Genomic DNA, 20,313 nt, shown 5'->3' with positions numbered 1-20,313 from the left:
GTATTGCATTATTGCCAAGAGAAAGTGCCACCTTTAATGATAAGGTGATATATCTTTCGTGATATTCTAATCGAGAGATATTAGAACTTATGTGACCAATGAATAGTAGCATTCAAGGAATCGGCCAGATTAATCTGGATTTAAGGTTGTAGTGAAATGCACAGTCACCATTATTAACTGGATCTTGCTGTATCCTTCAACTGAAGTTTAACGTTATGACTGTTAAGGTAAAGTGGACCAATTAAGCAATGGAGCCATGGGGTTCATCAGGGTAAACAAAGGAATTTACAAAGTAAAAACACAAAGCATGAATAACATTCTTTCTTGAAAGGTCAGTTATAAATTAGATATTTGAAGTACAATTCAATTGTTAATATCCATTTGAAAATCCATTAAAGTTATGTTGCTTGATCATTGAAAATCATATATAAGTGAAAAATTACATCATAAAAGTCTAAAGAATTAAACTAAAATTCCCTGTTACTGTGTGCAAATGATCTTTTGACATGTCACTAGAAATGATACTGCTTGATATCAGGAACAGGTTGGCAAGGGAACAGGCTTGGGAGGAATGAGGTCTTTGTTTAGTATTTTGTTGAGATGATAGCCATCTTCTGGAAGCTGAGGATGAAATAGTTTGATACTTTCACAGTAAAGGCTACCTTGTTGGTGTCCTCCTTGAAGGTGAGGTTTCCAGACTGAGACTCCATGACCAGTACCCCCGTCCAAGTCAAACAGCAGCAGCAAGGCTTCAGTGTTACTAAAGGGACTAAAGAGTATGGGAAGAAAGTGAGAGCAAGCTATTCAGTTGGATGGTCAGCTGTTGTCATATTGAATGGTGGAGCAAGCTCAAGTGGCCTACTCCCGCTCCTATCTTCTATGTTTTTATGCTACAGACAGAGCTTATACTTTAAGATATTCTTCTTAATTCAATGTTTTCTCTTTTGAAAATTGCCATTGCTTTTATTTCTAGCACTTCCACTCATAATCTACTCCACAAATCTCCCACCACTTTCATTAAAAACATATTCTCTAATTTATTTATTTTCTTTTGGACTCCTTAAATTTTAAATAGTATCTATTTTATATTCAAATCTAATAGGATTTTGTTTCTGAATCAAAATACTGAAATACCTATAAAGATTATAATTAAGTTATTTTTTTTAAATGTGAAATGCCATCACAGAAATACTTTCCTTCTAATTCTTTGTAATTTCATTCGTCAGCCATATAGACTTCCTTTGAGTCTCTTTAATAATTTACTCTCTTCCATGGAATCTGAAGGGGAAAAAAAAACTGAAGATGGTACTGTAGGTATGGCTTCACCAGGATTTGAAATAACTTTAGGATTCTGTTTAACTATAGAACCCAACGTTTCATTTGGCGTTTTTCTCTGTTCTTTAAATTTTCAACTACTTAACAAACTATTTACTAAAAGTCTCTTTTCGCGTGCACATTTAACATTTAATTCATATTCCCATGTTTTCTACCAAATTGCATTACTTTACGCTGATCCATGTTAAACTTCATCTGTCACCTCTCTGTGTACAGCCTGACTAGATTACTTTGTATTATTTCAGTCATTGCAATTGATTTGCTGACTTTAACATGAACTTTCAGCTTCACCAATGGGTAATCTGGTGAAATGATTACCCACAAGTTATAAAACCACTTAAGCTTATAGACCTTTGTAGTTCTATAATTGGCAGGTGGGTTGCTTAGTCAGGTTAACAACATGATAAAAAGGTGAAATTGATCACTTGGTTCGATCAGTAAAATCTGACCATTTTAGACAATACCTATTCTTTATGCCATTTTATAAAAAAATTATAAACATAGCAACATCTAACACATGACTGTAAAACTCATCTTTTAGTCTAGTATCTCCCTGTACATCATCAATCTTTGTCATGTATCTTTAAATCAAACAAATAAGTTTAATTCTCGACCATATATCTCATGAAGGTGCTGGTCCTTAACCAGCCAGTTGCATTCAAATGCCCTTGTGAAAACTAGGTACAGACAGTTCTTCTATAACATGATGGTTGTGTTCTTGTGCCACCCCATGCTATACAAAAATCATGCAATAAAAATAGCAGTTAAAGAGTTGACAATGCAATCACGTTATAGCCAACACACATTTTAAAAATTTGTGCTTTAGAAACAGTGCCTTATAGCAGAACGACCTGTACATAGTAACTGCTGCCTCATGCCTATGCATCAAATTGTAATCTCTTTGATCCAATGTAAGTGTTCTGTGAAAGTAACAGTAAACATCTGGATGCATACTGATTCAGTTAGCATTCATCTTTTAAGATAGTTCAATAGAAAATAAGAAAATATGTTTCCTGTGCTTGGTTATTACAATAATGCAAGAGATAAGGAAATGAAGCACTTACGATTCAAAATATTATGTAGTCCATTTAGTTTGCAACGGCTAAATTGACTATATGGTTCCACATATTCTTCCTTTGTGATATCTTGACCTGCTAGGCGAAAGTGAGGACTGCAGATGCTGGAGATTAGAGTTGAAAGAGTGTGCTGGAAAAGCACAGCAGGTCAGGCAGCATCTGAGGAGCAGGAGAATTGACGTTTCAGGCAAAAGCCCTTTATCAGGAATCCTTGACCTGTGACAGCTAGAGTGACATCAAAGAATATTAAATTACCTATCTGGCACATAGCTTATACTTTGCATATGTTTTAAACTATAGATGTGTCATTACATTAATGAGTGTATACCAAATAAGAAATAATATTTAGAGGAGCAAATCTGATGGGCAAATCCAAAAGATGCAAAGACAATAGAGTCTTGAAAATGGTGTCTTCAATTGCCATACTATGGATTGAGATAATAATAGTGCAATTGGCAGAGAGGGGCAAATATTTACAAAACATGTTCAAGAGAACTGTATTGATCAACAAGGTTTCTACCTCAGCAAAGGAGACATCACTAGGTTTCATTCTGGGAATTAAATTGCATCAAATGACAGCAAGATAATCATAGTAATGGTATTAAAAGATTTGAATTAGCTATAGAAAAAGACAAGGAGCCATCTAGAGTCAAGAGTGAAAATGCTTCATTGGACAAAAAACAATTTCACTGGGATGAAAATGAATCTGTTCAATACGAATCAGAATTAAAATTGGTAGGCAAAATGATTACAGAACAATTGGCTGCCTTCAAAGAATTGAATGTTTGAGTATATTGAAGGTATATTTCCACAAAGGCAGAATAATCAAAGCCAGATGCTCCTGAATGCTAAAAGAAACAGAGGGTAAAATGAAAAGAATAATGTTTGTGTGTAACTGAGAATAAGACTGGCTATGAAAGTGAAAAAGGAAACACGAAACTAAGTCAAAGAAAGAAAAGAGAACAGCAACCTAAATCAAAAGAATGCAAAAATTATATAAAGCACAAGGATAATAATAGGAGAATTATTCATGAACCAAAAATGGATCTACACATGAATGCAGATGAAATGGTTAAGCTATGAAATGAATACTTTGCATTGGTCTATATCAAAGAAGAAGATGCTGGCAAAGTCAATATGAATGAGGAAGTAGTTGAGATGTGGAATGGGTTAAAAATTTATAACTAGGAGATACACGATAACCTTTTCAATGTGAAAATTCATTGATCAGAAATACAAATTGTCCAGAAATGTATTGAATAGACCTTTGATGTCATTGACATCATTATAATACTATGTGTGAGTAGCGCAAAGGTAAGTAAAACAGTAGATTATGAAGAGGGTATATAAGAAGTCTGTTGATAGTGGAGGGGAGAGAATGATTTATTTGATAGTGTTATCCTGGAAGAGGCAGTGGAGGGCTCTGGGAATCATGGTACATGAATCATATGAAGATAATTTGCAGGTACTGCAAGTGATTAGGGGAGACAATGGAACATTGTAATTTCAAGAAATGGAAAATAAAATTGGGAGATTTCTCATCAGTTGCAGAGGACTTTTGTGAAACCAGATCTAGAGGATAATGTATGGTTTTGTCCTTCTTTCCTTCCAAAACAAAAGGTTGCATTTGAAAGGTTGCATAGTTGCATTTGAAGCAATTCAGAGAAAGTTAACTTGAATCATCCCTGGGTGAAGGTTTTATCTTGTGAAGAAAGGTTGAAATGTGAGGCCTGCACCAATTAGTGTTTCGAAGAATGATGTGATGCTCATGAAATATATAAAATCTTGTGGAGATTGTATTGGATGGAGTTGAGAGAATGAATCCTCTTGTGTGGAAGACTAAAATAGTCTCCACGTCCATCGCCTCAGTTCTGGCTGAGCTTGTTCTCACTTTGAACAATTCTTTAAGCTGTCTTACCTTCTCCAAGTCATGTGTGGCTATGGGTACTCGCATAGGTCCCAGCCTTACCTGTCCCTTTGCGGTATGTGGGATATTCCTTGTTCCAGTCCTATTTGGATCCCACGCACAACTTAATCTCCCATACCCCATCAATGATGTCGTCAGTGTAGCTTCATGGTCTGACCTGGAGTTGTAAAAATTCATCAGTTCTGCTTCCAACTTCCATCCTTCCCTCACTTTCATCTTGTTCATCCCTAACTCTTCCCTTACCATCCTTCACTTCATTGTTTTCATTGTGGTGATATTCTTCCATCAAGAGCATTACAAACTCACCCATCCTAACATTTACCACAGCTACACTTCTTTACATCCTGCTTCCTGCAAAGTGTCTATTGCATTCTTCCAGTTTCTCCATCTGTTCTGATGACACCATCTTCCATCGAGATGTCTCCGACCTGGCCTTCGTTATCCTCATTCTCCCTCATTGTAGCTGTCAATACCCTCACCAGTGTCCGAAGTATTTTCCACACCTGTTCTCAGCCCTCTCCTGGAAAAATAATAGGGGTCTCCTTGTCATCATTTGCCTCTCCACCAGTCTCCATATTCAAAGGATCTTCCTCTGCTGTTGTTACCACATCCAGCAGGATTCCATCACCAAACACATCTCCCTCGTTCTCTCCCCTGCATTGTCAGCATCCACAGGCACCATTCTCTTCATTAGGGCCTGGTCCACTCCTCCTCTGTCCTAAGACTTCCTCCATCCTTTAGCGTTTTTCCATGTAATTGCAGAAGGTTTAACATTTGCCTATTTACTTCCTTCCTCCTCCCTGTCTGAGGCCCCAAGCACATCTTCCAGGTGAGGCAGTGTTTCACTTGTCCTTCTTTTAATCTAGTCTGCTGCATTTGCTTCTCACAATGCAATCCCCTCTACATTGGTGAGACCAAACACAGACTGGGTGACTGCTTTACTAACACCTCTGCTCTGTAGGAATGATTTCAACCTCCCAGATGTTTGATATTTCAGTTAGCTATGTTGCTCTCATGCTAACATTGCCATTGGCCTGCCACAATTTTCCAAATAAGCTAAATGCAAGATGGAAAAACAACACGTCATTTTCCACTCAGGTTCCTTACATCCTGTAGTGTTCAACAATGAATTCAGACATAAACCTCTGTCCTCTGTTGGCTTTGCTGTCAGCATGCAGACCCACTTTCTCCTTTTCACTTCTGTTATTTACAGCTTTATCTGTCCTTTAGCACTGTTAGCACTGACCAAGTCAGTAGCAAATCTAACAAAATAATAAAACTGGATGTCAAAACATAGGTCTCCAATTGTGGTTCCAACAAAACTGTATAATTACTGCAAACTTTCCATTTTCTTATATTGTAATCTATTTGTCATTAATCTAATATGCCACGGGATTTCCAATTGGGTTATTTTACCTGAATGTTCAACTCTGAGATTCATGCACAGGGATTACAGATGTTCCCTTCACCGTTCCTTTCACCCCACTACCAATCCCTGAATTACAACTTTTATTTATTTCACATCTTTTAAAATTAGGGATTAGCTGCAAACATTAGACTTGCTTGCAAACAATGTCCACATATTATTAAAAAATAAGAAACATTGGAATACCACCACCTCCATCTTCCCTTTTAAGTTATGTATCATCCTGACTTGGAATTAAATTGCTTTCCATCTCACTATGTCAGAATCATAAAACTCCCTCCCTAACAGCACAGTGGGTAAACCTGTAGTACCTGGTTCAAGAAGGTAATCATCAGAGTCTTAAAAGAAAAGGGTTCAAGGTACAGTGGCACAGTAATTAGCACTGCTGCCTCACAATGCCAGGGACTCAGTTTCGACTCCATCCTATGGTGACTACCTGTGTGGAGTTTGTTTGTTCTCCCCGCGTCTATGTGGGTTTCCTCCCACAGTCCAAAGATGAGCAGGTTCAGTGGATTGGCCATGCTAATAATTGCACTGGGATATGTAGGTTGGGTGGGATTTTTTCAGATGGTCAGCACAAACTCGATGGGCTGAGTGGCCTCTTTCTGCACTGTAGAGATTCTATTCTATGATACAAAGAACTGAAGTGAGGAATAAAATTCAGCATAAGACTTATTGAAACATATCAGCGAGGAAACTTAACATCCTTGTATTTCATTCATTCATGACCCCCTTAGTTGCTTGCACTGCTTAACTTCCTTATTTGTACTCCCAGGAGATGACCCCTATTCCAGCAGTCCTGTCAGAGTACATGACCTTCAGAGAGAGGCAGGCTGCTGATCATAATACTGCAGAATGATCTTTGCCCACTGTGACCTGACAGGCTCTGCACACTGAGGTGCTTGTCCATCAGTGAAGGATTCTCCTCAGTCATTATGGCTTTTTGAAATGAAACTTGCTTAGAGGAATCCCAAGGAGTGGAAGGTAGCAGCTTCACCTTTTTGCAAGGCAACCTTCTACCTCCCTGCTGACCAGGGAAGGTTGAGAAGCAGATGGAGACTCCCTGTCACTCTGTCACACCATCACTGCTGCATTGATCTCCTGACCAAGCTTGTAGGTCTGCATACAGTCCACCACTGACCAATCTGCTTGTTCAGGCTCTTACTGAGGGTTGTCAATCTATCGATGGAAGAAAATATGTTCGCACATCACAAACACAACAGCACTCAAGTGCTAGAGGGACTCCTCCTTCATCTGTGCATGGCTACACATTGTGTCTAACCTCTGACAGATATTTCATTATCTCCCTCAACAACTACAGCAATTATTTAGGTGAAGCTGACTTGAGAGGCATGTCGCCAGCCTGGGTGCGCAAAATGGGCATTGATGGATTGGCAGCCATTATACATTCCAGTGATTTTACATTAATTGAAATGCAATGGGAAAGAAAATCAGAGCAGGGCAGGGTGGGGAGGAATGGGTGTAGAGAAGCACAATGAGCAGCCAATCTGCTTTGCTCTGCCATTCTGTGCCAGTCAGAACTAAATTTCACCACCATTAACCCTTGCCTTCTTAACAATTTATTATACTTAATATTGAGATTTTTCTAATTAAATTTGATTTCATTCCAAAGGTAAACATGCAACAAATATTTTCATTTTAAATCATGTGACAGAAATAAATTACATGATTTATTTGAATTCTTACCAAAAGCATTCTATCATCTCAGGTTAATTCCCAGTTACCAAAACTGATTTTTGTATCTTTATGCAATTAGCCGCATATCAAGTCTATTTCTCTTAAGATAAAAAAAAATTATTTGTGGTAGTCAAAATTTAATAGTTCATTATTTTGGTAATGATGCAAGTGCAACCAGGTTAGATGCCCTGATTTAAAGCTATGGAATATCCTCAACCTGAAAAGAAAGGCTTGAAGCTGATCAAAACTTAGGCCTTGAACTTCATCTTAGAGTCAGAGAGTCCTAGAGATATACAGCATGGAAACAGACCCTTCAGTCCCAACCCATCCATGCCGACCAGATATCGTAACCCAATCTAGTCCCACTTGCCAGCACCAGGCCCATATCCCTCCAAACCCTTCCTATTCATATACCCATCCAAATGCCTCTTAAATGTTGCAATTGAATCAGCCTCCACCACGTCCTCTGGCAGCTCATTCCATACACGTACCACCCTCTGTGTGAAGTACCACCCTCAGATTATCTGATTGACACAACTCCACAGACATCCCATCCCTCTGCAGCACTCAATTTCTGAATACTGACTGCAGTCATATTGCTGATTCTGGGGCAGGGGAATGGATTATAGGAATATTGTTAAGACTGTGGGTTCAGAGAGCCTCTCCTCAGCCTACTGGATCCACCACCAGATTTCTTTTATTCAAGTTATCAAATCACAGAGTCATACAGCACAGAAATTGGTCTGTCGGCCCATCTCATCCATACTGAACAGAACTATCCCAATTGTCTGTGTTTGGCCCAGATCTGTCTACACCTTTCCTATTCAAGTACACATCCAGTTGCCTTTTAAATTGTACCTAAGTCTGCCACTTTCTCTGGCAGTTTGTTTTATATATGGACCACCCTCAATGTGAAAAAGTTGCTCCTCAGGTCCCTTTTAAACTTTTACCCCTCACCTTAAGCCCATGCCCTTTAGTTTAGTACTTCCCAAGCCTAATTGGAAAAGATCTTGGCTATTCACCCTATCCATACCCCTCATGATTGTGATTGTGGAAATTGCTGGCAAGTACTGGTTGAGCAGGACCAACACCTACCAAGTTCACCAGTGACTAATTCTGTGCTGGAGGCTTCAACAGACAAAACTCCTCAAACTAAAATATTCAAGGAGCTGTGCACCTGCCTTGGAAATCCATTCATGAAGCCTATGCAATAACCCCAGATGTTGCAAAGGCTTTGTACTCTGCTGAGAGTGCACTCTACACTGCTACCACACTATCTTGAGATGTGCCCATCAGCCTCTCCATTTACCACTGGAAGCCTTTAAAGAAACCTTGTCTTGCTAACACATCACCCTACCTATTGACATAGAGTCAGAGAGTCATAGAGATGTACAGCATGGAAACAGACACTTTCGGTCCAACTCATCCATGCTGACCAGATATCCCAACTAAAGAGTTGCCCCTTATGTCTCATTTATATCTTTCCCTTCTCACCCAAGCCTATGCCTTCTGGTTTTGGACTCCTCCACCCCAGGGAAAAGACCTTATCTATTAACCCTATCCATACTCCTCATGATTTTATAAACCTCTGTAAGATCATCCCTCATCCTCCGACACTATAATGCCAGTTTTGGACCATGCAACAATTTAACATTGTACTCTGGAAAGGACAAGTGCTGAGCTATAAGTTGGTCTTGGAGTTAGCATAATGTCAGGGTGTTGCCATTCAACTTGCAGATATTTAGTTATGTTAAGAAGATTGATACATTAGGGCAGGAGAAGGCCATTAAGCAATTCCAGCCTTTTCCACCATTCTAGATCATGATTGATTATCCACCACAAGGCCATATTCAAGGGTCACAGATTGGCTGCAACTCTTCTCAGGGAGGGTGAATAGCTGGAGGTCATGATCCACATTGGAACACACAACATAAGCAGGAAGGGGTATATGGTCCTGCAATTAGAATTTAGAGAGCTGTAAAATGAGCAAACAGGTTCTCTGGATTACTCCCAGTGCCATGTGCAAGTGAGCACAGAAACAGGAAGGTAAGAGAGCTGGAAGAAAAACAATGCTGGGACACTGGGACTGACGTAGGGGGGAGCAGCACCTGTATCAGCCAAATAGAAACTGAAACGACTGCCGATGCTGAAAATCAGAATTTACTGGAATAACTGGAACGAGCTAGATGGGTTGCTTGTGAACAGAGCAGGGACTGAATTTGCAAGGAGTATTTTGCTAATGCTGTTGAGGAAGATTTTAACTAACTTAGCAAGGATGTGGGAATCAGGTGAGAATATTATAAATTAATATCAAGGAATAGAAAATCCTGGGAGAGGAGTAGATAGCCCTAAAATAGAGTAGAATAGAGATTAAAGGAGAAATGTGTGGAAGCGTTGTAAGGGAGTTCTCAATGAAACTTAAATCAGGGTTACATTGCATGTGTGTTAATGTACAGAGAAGATTTAATAAGACGAGGGAGTTATAGGCACAAACTGCGTTATGGGATTATGAGGATGTAGCAGTAATGGAGACTTGGCTTAAGGATGGTCAAAATCTTGCTATTAAATATTTCTAGTTTCAAGGTGTTCTAAAAAGATAATAGAATACAAAAAGGATGTAGGGTTACAGTTTTGGTTAAGGAGATCATTGAAGTACCGGAGCAAAAATAATATTTCTGACGATTCAAGGAAAAAATTGATTTGGCTAGAGCTACGAATAAGAACAATGGAAATACATTGCTTGGTATAATGTTTAGGCCATCAACTAGTGGGAACTACATAGACGAACAAATCTGCAAGTTAATGACAGAGAGATGAATCAAAAAAAAGGGGTTGTAATGGGTGATTTCAATTACCTGCGTATAGACTGAGGTATTGATAGTGTAAGGATCAGTGAGAGTCAAGCATGTCCAGATTGTGTTAAGGAGAATCTCGTACAGCAATATGTTTCATATCCAATAAGAAAGGAGGCACTTCTTGACCTGATCCTTGTGAAACAAGTTGATCAAATGACTGTGGAGGAACATTTAGGATAGAGTGATCATTGTGTCATGATGATGATAGTAGAAAATGACTCTAGTAAATCCAGAGAAAGAAAACGCATGAAAGAATTTACAATGGGAGTAGAACAGAGCTGGGCAGGACAGCCTGAGATTAAAGACTGACCAGATAAACAGTAGCTGACCAATGAGCTACCTGGTCTAGGCACAATCAAGGTACATTCTCTCAAAAGGAAATAGTAGGACAATCAAATTCCGAACTCTTTGGGTTACAAAGAAAATAGAAATTAAGTTAAAGAAGAAAAAATGTGCTAAAGGTAGGTGCCAGTTAGTAAATATGATTGAAAACCAGGTTGGATACAAAAGTTTCAGAAAGGAGCTGAAAAAAAACAAATAAGAGACGAAAAGAGAGATAATGAAAATAGATTAACAGCTAATATTTAGGGTAATCCCAAAGTCTTCTATAAGTACATCAATAATGAAAGGAAGGAGTAGGACTAGTGCATTGTTGCCTCACAACACCCGGGATCCGTGTTCAAATCCAGCCTGTGTGGAGTTTGATGGTTCTCCTTGTGTCTGCATGGGTTTCCACGGAATACTCCAGTGTCCTCCCACAGTCCAAATCTGTGCAGGCTAGGCAGAGTGTCCATGCTAAAATGCCCTGTGGTATGCAGGGATGCGCAGTTGCTGGGTTGGCCATGGTAAATGTGGATTTACGGGTATAGGGTTGGGTCTGGATGGGATGCTGTTTGGAGAGTTGGTGCAGACTCAATGGGCCAAATGGCCTCTTTCTACATTTTAGGGATTTAATGATTGTATGATCAGTGCCCTAAAAGACAATTTACATATGGGAACAAGAGGCATGGCTGAAGCGTTAAGTGGATACGTTGCATCTGTCTTTGTTCATAAGGCAGAAGCTAACCAGGCTATGGAACTCAGTCACTAGAAGAGTTTCAAATGATACTTAAATGTTGATAAGGCACTTGGGTTGGATGAAGTGCATTCAAGGATATCGAAGGAAGTGAGAGAAGAAATTGTAGAGGCTTTTGCAGTTCACTATCTTTTGTGTGAAATTGTCTAACCTGCATCCTGAGACTGTGCACCCTGACTCTAGACTTACCAACAGGGAAAAGATTTCCCCCCCACCCCACCCCAATTCTAATCTGTCCAACCTCGTTAGAGCTATCTACATTTCCATCAGAACCCTCCCACACTTCTAAACTCTAGTGAATACAGGCTCAATCAAACCAATCACTTCTCATAGCAAAGTCCTGCCATTCCTTGGTAGCAGCCTAGTGAATCTTCACTGTGCTCCCTCTATGACAGGTGTATCCTTTTCCAGGTAGGGAGACCAAAACAGGCCACAATAAAACAGTGCTGCACAAGACCTTCAGCCCACCAAGACTGCACCGATACATGATGCCTTTCTAAACTATAAACCTTTTGCCTGTGTGCAATCCATATCCCTCTATTCCCTGACTATTCATATGTCTGTCAAACTGCCTCTGAAACATTGCTATTGTATTCACTTTGACCACCTCTTCTGGCAGTGCATTCCAGGGACTTACCACCCTCTGTGTGACAGTTTGCTTCTCACATCTCCTTTAAACTTATCCCCTTTTACCTTAGACTTGTGTCCCCTCATAATTGTGTCACCGCATCCAAAGATATGCAGGTTAGGCAAACTGGCCATGCTAAATTGCCCATAGTGTTCAGGGATGTGTGGGTTACGTGTATTAGTCAGGGGGTAAGTGTCGAGTAATAGGGAAGGGGAATGGGTCTGGGTGGGATACACTTCGGAGAGTCAGTATGAATTGTATGATCAAAACCATGGATTCTATGATAATTGACTTTTCTACTCTTGGAAAAGACTCTGACTCTTCATTCTATCCATGGGGCCTCTAATAATTTAGCAAATTTCTATCAGGTCGTCCCTCATCCTTTAATAATGTACAATATTCCAAATGCAGCCTGTATAGCTTCAACATGACAATTTTTATACTTCTTGCCCCAGCGATGAAGGAAGCATGCTGTGTGCCTTCTTGACCACCTTATCCACTTGTGTTGCCATTTTCAAGAAGCTGTGGACCTCTAAGTCTAGATCCCTTTATAGGTTGATGCTACTAAGGGTTCTGTCATTTACAGTATAAGTGATGTATAAAACTCCAGGTGTGTCTCACTGAGACCCTGCAAAATGCATATTCTGAACTCAAATTCTCTTATAATGATGCCAAAATGTAATTTGTCTTCCTAACTGCTAGCTGCATCTGTGTGCCTATTTTACATGACTGCTATAAGAGGACACTCTTTTGTACATCCAAATTTCCCAGTACATCACTATAGCTCAAATCCTCCAGCCCTGGCAACATCCTTGGAAATCTTTTCTGAACCCTTTTTAGGAAGGAGACCAGAATTGCACGCATTATTCCAAAAAAAGGCCTAACCAATGTCCTGTACAGCCGCAACATGACCTCCCAACACCTGTACTCAATACTCTGACCAATAAAGGAAAGCATACCAAACGCCTTCTTCACTATCCTATTTACCTGCGGCTCCACTTTCAAGGAGCAATGAACCTGCACTCCAAGGTCTCTTTGTTCAGCAACACTCCCTAGGACCTTACCATTAAGTGTATAAGTCCTGCTAAGATTTGCTTTCCCAAAATGCAGCCCTCACATTTATCTGAATTAAACTCCATCTGCCACTTCTCAACCCATTGACATCTGGTCAAGATCCTGTTGTAATCTGAGGTAACCCTCTTCGCTGCCCATGACACTTCCAATTTTGGTGTCATCTGCAAACTTGCTAACTGTACCTCTTATGCTCGCATCCAAATCATTTATGTACATGACAAAAAGTAGAGGCCCCAACACCAATCCTTGTGGCACTCCACTGGTCACAGGCCTCCAGTCTGAAAAACAATGCTCCACCACCAACCTCTGTCTTCTACTTTTGAGCCAGTTCTGTATCCAAATGGCTAGTTCTCCCTGTATTCCATGAGATCTAACCTTGCTAATCAGTCTCCCATGGGGAATCTTATCGAGCGCCTTAATGAAGTCCATATAGACCACATCTACTGCTCTGCCCTCATCAATCCTCTTTGTTACTTCCTCACAAAACTCAATCAAGTTTGTGAGACACGATTTCCCACGCACAAAGCCATGTTGACTATCCCTAATCAGTCCTTGCCTTTCCAAATACATGTACATCCTATCCCTTAGGATTCCCTCCAACAACTTGCCCACCACCGACATCAGGCTCACTGGTCTATAGTTCCCTGGCTTGTCCTTACCACACTTCTAAAACAGTGGCACCACGTTAGCCAACCTTCAGTCTTCCGGACCCTCACCTGTGACTATCGATGATACAGATATCTCAGCAAGAGGCCCAGCAATCACTTCTCTAGCTTCCAACAGAGGTCTAGGGTACATCTGATCAGGTCCTGGGTATTTATCCACCTGTTTGCATTTCAAGACATCCAGCACTTCTTCCTCTGTAAAATGGACATTTTTCAAGATGTCACCATCTATTTCCCTCCATTCTACATCTTCCATACACCAAAGTGTATAACTTCACATTTACATCGGAGTGTGTCTGAAATATTTTTACTTGCTTACTCAACTTGTCGAAATCAACTTGAAGCTTCTTTGCATGCTCCTCAACATGCACATTTCCATCCAGTTTTGTGATGTCAGCAAACTTGGAAATGTTACATATACTTCCATCATTTAGGTCATTTATCCAAATAGCTGGGGCCCAGTACCTTCCAATACCCAACTCATCACTTGCTGCCACTAGGAAAAATACCCATTTCATTTCCATTCTCTGTTTCCTGGCTGTCAACTAATTCTCGATCCATGCCAATATATTGTACCCATCTCTGCGCTTTAACTTTGCTCACTACCCTCCTTTAGGAAACCTTATCAAAAACTTTCTGAAACTCCAAATATACCACATCCCCTAGTTCTCCTTTATCTTTTCTACTAATGGCATCCTTAAACAATTACAGTGCGATTTAACTTTCGTAAACTAGTGCTGGCTTTGTTCAATCCTGTTAATGCTTTCCGAATGTTCTGTTATCTTGTCTTTTATATTAGGCTCCAGCATTTTCCTGACTCTTGAAGTTAGACTAACTGATCTGTCATTCTTTGTTTACTTTAATCTTGCCCACATTTTATAAATAATAGGGTTATATTTGCATTTACACAGTTATTAACTTGATTTTAACAATGTTTACAAAACTATTTTGCTTTTTATTATTTGTCATAGATATTTTATTTGTTATTGCATAAACCTCAAAGACATTATTTATTTTTGACGCAGTGTTCATTTTGTGTTACATGTGAAGTACTTTGTTCACTTTGACAGCTGACAGGGAGTTTATAAGAGTGTTGGCAGCCATGTTGAAAGTTAAAGAGACTTTGATGGATTTCCAGTAAACTACTCTTAAAGTTTCATAATGACAGTCAAAATTATTTTTCAGTACTAACCCTAATATAACTTTGTAATGCTGCCAGGCTGCTTGTCTGTATTGTTTCAAAGATATTTTTATTCTCCTTGGATTGTGATCATCTTTAAAAGTATAACTCAGTTAATAATACTGTGACACATGAAAATTCAGTTCTGCCTACACAGCCAAGCAGATTAAATAAAGAATCCAGCAATACCAGACCATAACAATGTAATAGCTTATTAATGCTCAGATGCTTACAAATGAGGTTTAGTACCACCTGGACACAGGAATATCGGCTCTGAAATTCAATGGCAGCATGCCTACATTTCAGACACTAGAGGGTGCATAAGCTTCCAGTATGCTATCTGGAGGCTTAAAATCATTTGTTCCCTGAATGTGGAGCAGGAATGCTTATTCTAGTTCCATATTAAAGCTACGAGATACTGCTTGGAACCATTCACTAATTATTCCCATTCCTACATCCCGAATTACCCGATTCCACAACTTGTCCACCAGCTTAATTCATGGCAATCCAATTTGGTAAAGGAAGCATTAAATGGACTTTAGACCCAAACTCGCAAATTTGCTGGCCAACTGTTCTTAAGCTGCTTATGGAATCTATTTAATGCAAAATGTCTACACATATGCAGCTGACCACATTTATGCTTGGGCACTTATTTTCTGCCTGTAAGAGTGAAAGAATCATTGAATGTCACTGTATCAACACCAGCAATCCATTCTTGAATTGAGGGCTTTATAGCCAAACCAGATTCTGTGCTCTCATGGGCACTTCCTGGCAGGAGTAAGTAAATAGTATTTAGCTGCAGAACCATGAGTGATTTTTCTTCATCTTATCCTAGGATAACTGATCAAAAAGCTAAACATTAAATATCGCTTTCGCTAACACCAACTAATTCAGTGGTGACCAAAAATCAAACCTGACAACACCACTTTTTTATGGCTTAATAATTTACAAGGCTATTCAATGCCTTAGCTATATAGTCAAGTTATAATTTTTTTGTGCTAATATTCAGCAGTAATAATATCTTTGAAGCTCCTTCTTACAATATTGGTGCTAATATTGACCAGTTTTTTTTTAACACAAATGATCCTTATCTAAAGCAGGTATGAAAACATATGCAATTTACCTTTCTTTGTAAGATTGAGTCCATTACAGTTCCAATGTTGCATTTTGTTAAAAAGAAAGACTTGCATTTATATGGCAGCATTGGCAATAACAGACTATTCTGTGGCAAATATTGAAGTGTCGTCACTGTAAGGTAGGAAATATAGCAACTTATTTGCCCACAGTAACCTCTACAATCAGCACTGAAATAATATCCAGCTACCCTGGTTTTGCTGTAGTGATTGAGAGGCAAATATTAGCCAGCTCAATAGAGGCAACCGCCCTTCTCTTTGAAATACTGTCCTGCGATCTTTTACATCTGCCTAAGAGAATCTTACTGTGGTTCTGTTCACCGAGCTGGAAGTTTTTGTTGCAAACGTTTCGTCCCCTGTCTAGGTGACATCCTCAATGCTTGGGAGCCTCCTGTGAAGCGCTTCTGTGGTGTTTCCTCCGGCATTTATAGTGGCCTGTCCCTGCCGCTTTCGGTTGTCAGTTTCAGCTGTCCGCTATAGTGGCAGGTATATTGGGTCCAGGTCGATGTGTTTGTTGATGGAGTTTGTGGATGAGTGCCATGTTTCTAGGAATTCCCTGGCTGTTCTTTGTTTTGCTTGCCCTATAATGGTAGTGTTGTCCCAGTCAAATTCATGTTGCTTGTCGTCTGCGTGTGTGGCTACTAGGGATAGCTGGTCGTGTCGTTTCGTGGCTAGTTGATGTTCATGGATGCGGATCGTTAGCTGTCTTCCTGTTTGTCTTATATAGTGTTTTGTGCAATCCTTGCATGGGATTTTGTACACTACATTAGTTTTGCTCATGCTGGGTATCAGTTCCTTCGTTCTGGTGAGTTGTTGTCTGAGAGTGGCTGTTGGTTTGTGTGCTGTTATAAGTCCTAGTGGTCGCAGTAGTCTGGCTGTCATTTCAGAGATGTTCTTGATATATGGTAGTGTGGCTAGTCCTTTGGGTTGCGGCATGTCCTCGTTCTGTTGTCTTTCCCTGATCAAGAACATCTCTGAAATGACAGCCAGACTACTGCGACCACTAGGACTTATAACAGCACACAAACCAACAGCCACTCTCAGACAACAACTCACCAGAACGAAGGAACTGATACCCAGCATGAGCAAAACTAATGTAGTGTACAAAATCCCATGCAAGGATTGCACAAAACACTATATAAGACAAACAGGAAGACAGCTAACGATCCGCATCCATGAACATCAACTAGCCACGAAACGACACGACCAGCTATCCCTAGTAGCCACACACGCAGACGACAAGCAACATGAATTTGACTGGGACAACACTACCATTATAGGGCAAGCAAAACAAAGAACAGCCAGGGAATTCCTAGAAGCATGGCACTCATCCACAAACTCCATCAACAAACACATAGACCTGGACCCAATATATTCCTCCCACTACAGCGGACAGCTGAAACTGACAACCGGAAGCGGCAGGGACAGGCCACTGTAAATGCCGGAGGAAACACCACAGAAGCGCTTCACAGGAGGCTCCCAAGCACTGAGGATGTCACCTAGACAGGGGACGAAACGTTTGCAACAAAAACTTCCAGCTCGGCGAACAGAACCACAGCAATGAGCACCCGAGCTACAAATCTTCTCACAAACTTTAAGAGAATCTTAGTCGAAAATCACATCCAAAAGATACTATCAAATGCAGCACTCTAGTGGTACTGCTAGATTATTGTACTTTTAGTCCTGGGGGATAAAATTACTGGGTTACAGATGCCTTGCCCCATACACATTCCCCTTGTGGAAGAAAGGTCAGTGGCCAGTAAGATGGCCACCATATGAGCATGATGTGTATTACTGGCTAAGTTGATGGATAGTGAACTTATGCCTCTCACAGGGAGACATTCCACAGTCTGGAGATTAGCCAGCAGTTCCTGCAGTCCCAACAGTGTGAGTGCTCCTGTGGGCAGGCCCAAGTTCAAGGTCTGATGGATTCCAGAATAAGGTAAGTTGTTGAGGCTTTAAGCAAAGTCACTGTAGGCACTTTGTAATGGGAGCGATGGGGATAAGTTTTGTGTGTAGGCAGGGAGGGAGGAAAGGGGTGATATATTTTCAGGGATTGCATCCTTCCCAAATCCCTCTTTCCTGCCATTTTAAATATACTGTGGGAAATGTAACATTTAACAAACTCAATTGTTAGTTAATTATTTATTTTCATATGGCGGAAAACCTATAGATTTCTGCCCCCATCTACTATGTAGTATGAACTGTATTCAAAATTATGTGCCAAAGTAATGGTCTAACTACTGCCACAGCAACCTCCTCCCCACCCCCACCCCCATTAATATCCCATGCTCCCTGGTGAGAACACACCGGAGGTGAATATAATTTTCAACTTGAAGATAGAACTTGAACCCATCACTTTCCAAGGCAGAAATAAAAGTGTTAGTAACTCAGCCACAGCTACAAGAATGATTTTAAAAATGAGAAAGAAAAGCTGATTGTTTCCTGCTGAGTTTTCTGGCTGCAGGAAGTATCCAGAGACTGAGAACAAGACTTAAATCTCCAGAGAAACAATTACCCTCTAATTGAACTAATCTGCCCACTTACTGCAATTGTGCTTTGTAGTCTCAAGAGACACAACATCACCTCAGTCGTAGAATAGTATGTTATTCATTCCACGGAATATTATTGTTATCCTTATACAATACCTCAAATGCCTCTTTTTCATAAGCAATGGAGCTGGAAGTTTTTAATAGTGTCCACAAGGAGCCTGGCTTGGGAAACCTATAGAAAGGAAGTTGATTCATTAAGGTTATACCTGATAGTTCAATACTTACTTGCAATATTTGTAAAGTTTTGAATTCTTACAGAAATGTTGCACAGATAGGCTGTATATACAATTTCTGTCAACAACATTTAAAGTATTTGATTAGGCATTAACTGATGTTAAAAAATTAACAGTAAAAAAACCTAGCTTTGCCAGTGACACTCCCTTCCCAATGTCCTGCATGGTGAGGGCATTCCATTTGTTATGGTTCCAAATGGGATACTCACAAATGGTTATTCTCCAGGTATGAAGTGATGAACTGCCTTCCCCTTCATTACTCTATCCCTCCCTCATTTGATCACAACAAGGTTAATGTAAATAGCATTCCTTCCCTGGTGGATACTTTTCCCAGCCCACATATTTTTATGTTTCAATAGGAACCAATTTATGGAGACTTCCTTCAGTTAAAGAATGAATGGATTTATTAGCTGCTAACATGTAAGAAAAGATAATAAAATGTAACTTGCATAAACACTGATTAGAAATGTGAGATAAGTCCAAAAATTAAAAGTGAAAAAGAATATGTGAATCAGTACCTCCCACATGCCTAAGCGCGAACCTGGCTTCCAATGACAGGGTCAAGAGCATGTTGCTGGGAAAACACAGCAGGTCAGGAAGCATCCGAGGAGCAGGAGAATCAACGTTTCGGGCATAAGCTGTTCATCAGGAAACGTCAACTCTCCTGCTCCTCAGATGCTGTCTGACCTGCTGTGCTTTTCCAGCACCATGCTCTCAACTCTGATCTCCAGCATCTGCAGTCCTCACTTTCTCCAATGGCAGATCAGTAAAAGCCTGCTTTGTAGTTTGCTCTGTAGAAGCTGGAAATTTGGGTTGTAAGGGACTCAGGTCTACTGAAAGAGTCCTCAATCGATGTCCTGAATGTTGGCTCTGCTTCTCAGCATGGATCTCTGGTGGCTTTTGCATCAGAGCCAGTGGGGAGGTATAGAGCCTGGGCACCTCTAGAGTATCCTGACAGGAAGCTTCTGGAGGACCTGTGTGTGACTCCTTCTCGTTATGGGCGTCTACAGTACCACCTGTCTCCCTGAATAATGGTGCAGGACAACTTTGGGTTTAGTAATACCTGCTTACTTCCTGAAGGGCATTAGAGCATAAACAACGTGAACGTCAAGAAGTCCCTGCAGCACTGTGCCTTCTGCCCCTTCAGCTGTCCCTTAAAGTGAACATTGCAGGTGCAGGTTACATAATCAGTGAGATGAAAAGCAGAAGACTGCATGGGAAAGTCGCCATGGGCCATGGTGAACCAGGTTTCATGGATATCACTTGGGAAAGCATTTTGCTTAAAAATAGGAAAAATTCAGTGCCCTGCTTGCTTTTCCATTTGTCAGCATGCTGCAGTGATTTTGAGGCTTAAGTATAACTTAAATGAAGTCAGGTACAATAGTCTGAAAGGGCAGCTCTCTTATTGCAGACAGGGAGAGAAAGAGACAACTGGTGATGATTTTAACAGGGTGAG

This window comes from Chiloscyllium plagiosum, unplaced genomic scaffold (genome assembly GCF_037043375.1).
Source record: "Chiloscyllium plagiosum isolate Xiang-an unplaced genomic scaffold, Cpla_swu_hap1 HiC_scaffold_2, whole genome shotgun sequence".
NCBI classification, from domain to species: domain Eukaryota; kingdom Metazoa; phylum Chordata; class Chondrichthyes; order Orectolobiformes; family Hemiscylliidae; genus Chiloscyllium; species Chiloscyllium plagiosum.
The sequence above is the reverse complement of the archived record's forward strand: the minus strand, read 5'-3'. Positions refer to the sequence as shown.